We start from the raw sequence: 3,897 nt of genomic DNA on the forward strand, positions 1-3,897 counted from the left end.
TGAGATATACATGTTATAAGTTGAAAGCAACCGCTGAAACTTAATCTTCCTTTGTGTTGCTTCAACACCTTTACTTTGATTTATTGCTTTATGAGTTAACTCTTATGCAAGACTTATTGATGCTTGTCTTGAAGTACTATTCATGAAAAGTCTTTGCTTTATGATTCACTTGTTTACTCATGTCATTACCATTGTTTTGATCGCTGCATTCATTACATATGTTTACAAATAGTATGATCAAGATTATGATGGCATGTCACTTCAGAAATTATCTTTGTTATCGTTTTACCTGCTCGGGACGAGCCGAACTAAGCTTGGGGATGCTGATACGTCTCCAACGTATCGATAATTTCTTATGTTCCATGCTACTTTATTGATGATACCTACATGTTTTATGCACATTATATGTTGTATTTACGCATTTTACGGAACTAACCTATTAACAAGATGCCGAAGAGCCGATTCTTTGTTTTCTGCTGTTTTTGGTTTCGAAATCCTAGTAAGGAAATATTCTCGGAATTGGACGAAATCACCGCCCAGGGTCCTATTTTTGCACGAAGCTTCCAGAAGACCGAAGAGGAGTCGAAGTGGGGCCACGAGTGGCCGACACCATAGGGCGGCGCGGCCCAGGCCTTGGCCGCGCCGACTGTGGTGTGGGGCCCTCGTGTGGCCCCCCACGTTGCCCTTTCGCCTACTTAAAGCCTCCGTCGCGAAAACCCCAGTACCGAGAGCCACGATATGGAAAACCTTCCAGAGACGCCGCCACCGCGAATCCCATCTCGGGGGATTCAGGAGATCGCCTCCGGCACCCTGCCGGAGAGGGGATTCATCTCCCGGAGGACTCTTCATCGCCATGATCGCCTCCGGAGTGATGAGTGAGTAGTTCACCCCTGGACCATGGGTCCATAGCAGTAGCTAGATGGTCGTCTTCTCCTTGTTGTGCTTCATTGTTGGATCTTGTGAGCTGCCTAACATGATCAAGATCATCTATATGTAATTCTATATGTTGTGTTTGTCGGGATCCGATGGATAGAGAATACTATGATTATGGTGATTATCAATCTATTGTTTATGTGTTGTTTATGATCTTGCATGCTCTCCGTTATTAGTAGAGGCTCGGCCAAGTTTTTGCTCTTAACTCCAAGAGGGAGTATTTATGCTCGATAGTGGGTTCATGCCTTCATTGACACCCGGGATCGTGACGAGTAGGTTCTAAGGTTGTGATGTGCTTGTTGCCACTAGGGATAAAACATTGATGCTATGTCTAAGGATGTAGTTGTTGATTACATTACGCACCATACTTAATGCAATTGTCTGTTGCTTTGCAACTTAATACTGAATGGGGTTCGGATGATAACCTGAAGGTGGACTTTTTAGGCATAGATGCAGTTGGATGGCGGTCTATGTACTTTGTCGTAATGCCCGGATTAAATCTCACTATATTTATCATATCATGTATATGCATTGTTATGCTCTTCTCTATTTGTCAATTGCCCGACTGTAATTTGTTCACCCAACATGCTTTTATCTTATGGGAGAGACACCTCTAGTGAGCCGTGGACCCCGGTCCTATTCTTTACATAGCATACAATCTACGCAATTGTGTTTACTCGTTTTCTTTGCAAACATCTTCCACTCGATACGTTTAATCCTTTGTTACGGCAAGCCGGTGAGATTGACAACCTCAGCTGTTTCGTTGGGGCAAAGTACTTGGGTTGTGTTGTGCAGGTTCCACGTTGGCGCCGGAATCCTCGTTGTTGCGCCGCATCACATTTCGCCACCATCAACCTTCAACGTGCTTCTTGGCTCCTCCTGGTTCGATCAACCTTGGTTTCTTTCTGAGGGAAAACTTGCCACTGTGCGCATCATACCTTCCTCTTGGGGTTCCCAACGGACGTGTACATTTACGCGCATCAAGGTACTCTCGGATCTTGTGCACCTTCTCTTCTGCTTCTCGAAGCACATCAGGTCCAAAGACTTGGCTTTCTCCGACCTCTGACCAATTCAGGGGAGTACGGCATTTCCTTCCATACAGGGCTTCGAAGGGGGCCATCTGTAAACTGGCTTGGTAGCTGTTGTTGTAAGAGAATTCTGCGTATGGCAGACAGTCCTCCCACTTGGATCCATATTCCAGTACACATGCCCTCAGCATGTCCTCTAATATCTGGTTGACTCGTTCTGTCTGTCCATCAGTCTGTGGGTGGTAAGCGGTGATGACCCACAAGTATAGGGGGTGTATCGTAGTATCTTCGATAAGTAAGAATGTCGATCCCAACGAGGAGCGAGAAGGTGTTGACAAGCGGCTTCGATGAAGGTTTCACCGTAAATGCTCACGAGACAAGTATTCAGGAGGTTTTGATGTAACGGATGAAATAAATACGAGTAAGTAAAATGCGAGAGAAATGATTGCAGCGAGTGGCCCAATCCTTTTTAGCACAAAGGACAAGCCGGTTTGTTTACTTATAATGACCAAACGTTCTCGAGGACACACGGGATTTTAGTCTAATGCTTTCGCTACATACGGCTAAATAATCTTCATTGTTATGATAAGTGTTGTGTGGGTGAACCTATGCTAATGTACCGCCCTTCCTAGGACTAAATACATACTTGTGATTATACCCCTTGCAAGCATCCGCAACTACAAGAAAGTAATTAAGAATAAATCTAACCACAGCCTTAAACTCTGAGATCCTGCAATCCCTCCTGCATCGATATACCAACGGGGGTTTAGGTTTCTGTCACTCCGGCAACCCCGCAATTGGCAAACGAATACAAGATGCATTCCCCTAGGCCCATAAATGGTGAAGTGTCATGTAGTCGACGTTCACATGACACCACTAGAAGAATAACACCACAACTTAAATATCACACCATTGAATATTACTCAACCATAGTTCACTACTAACATTTAGACTTCACCCATGTCCTCAAGAACTAAACGAACTACTCACGAGACATCATACGGAACATGATCAGAGGTGATATGATGATGAATAACAATCTGAACATAAACTTGGTTCAATGGTTTCACTCAATAGCATCAACAACAAGTATGAATAGATACCGGGAGAGTTTCCCCTATCAAACAATCAAGATCAAACCCAAATTGCTACGGCGGTGACGAGGTGCTGCGGAGGAGATGGCGGTGATGATGGTGGAGATGATGATGATGGTGATGGAGATGATGTCCAGCTCGATGACGGTGACGATGGCGTCGATTTCCCCCTCCCGGAGGGAATTTCCCGGCGGATTCCTCGCCCGCCGGAGAGCTCTTTTCTCTCCGGTGTTCTCCGCCCCGCGAGGCGGGCTGTAACTCTCCGCGAGGTACCCCTTCCGGCTTAGGTTTTCGGGACGAAGGATTTCGCGAAGAAAAGGAGGCGAAAGGGGTCGTGGGCCCCCGGACCATAGGCCGGCGCGGCCGGGGCCTGGGCCGCGCCGCCCTAGGGTGTGGGCCCACCCCGGCTCCTCCCGGCTCCTCCTTCGGCTTCCTTCGTCATCTTGAAAAATAGGATTTTTGGTATAATTTCCTTCCACAGTTGATCTTCCGAAATATTGCGTTACGACGGTGCTTTTTCCAGCGAGAATCCGGCTCCGGCGTTCGATCCTCCAATAATGATGAATCATGCAAAATAGATGAAATAACATAAGTATTGTGTCCCAATATGAAATATATCGATGAATAACAAGCAAATTATGATATAAAATAGTGATGCAATTTGGACGTATCAACTCCCCCAAGCTTAGACTTCGCTTGTCCCCAAGCGAACCGAACTCGATAGACATGACCACATGTTTATGGAGTGAAGAGTCGATAAATAAAATACGGACAAGAAGCATCATATTCATCCACACAGGATATTATAGTAAACAATCTCTTATAACTCATATTGAAACAAG

This window comes from Lolium rigidum, chromosome 6, assembly GCF_022539505.1.
Source record: "Lolium rigidum isolate FL_2022 chromosome 6, APGP_CSIRO_Lrig_0.1, whole genome shotgun sequence".
Taxonomy (NCBI): domain Eukaryota; kingdom Viridiplantae; phylum Streptophyta; class Magnoliopsida; order Poales; family Poaceae; genus Lolium; species Lolium rigidum.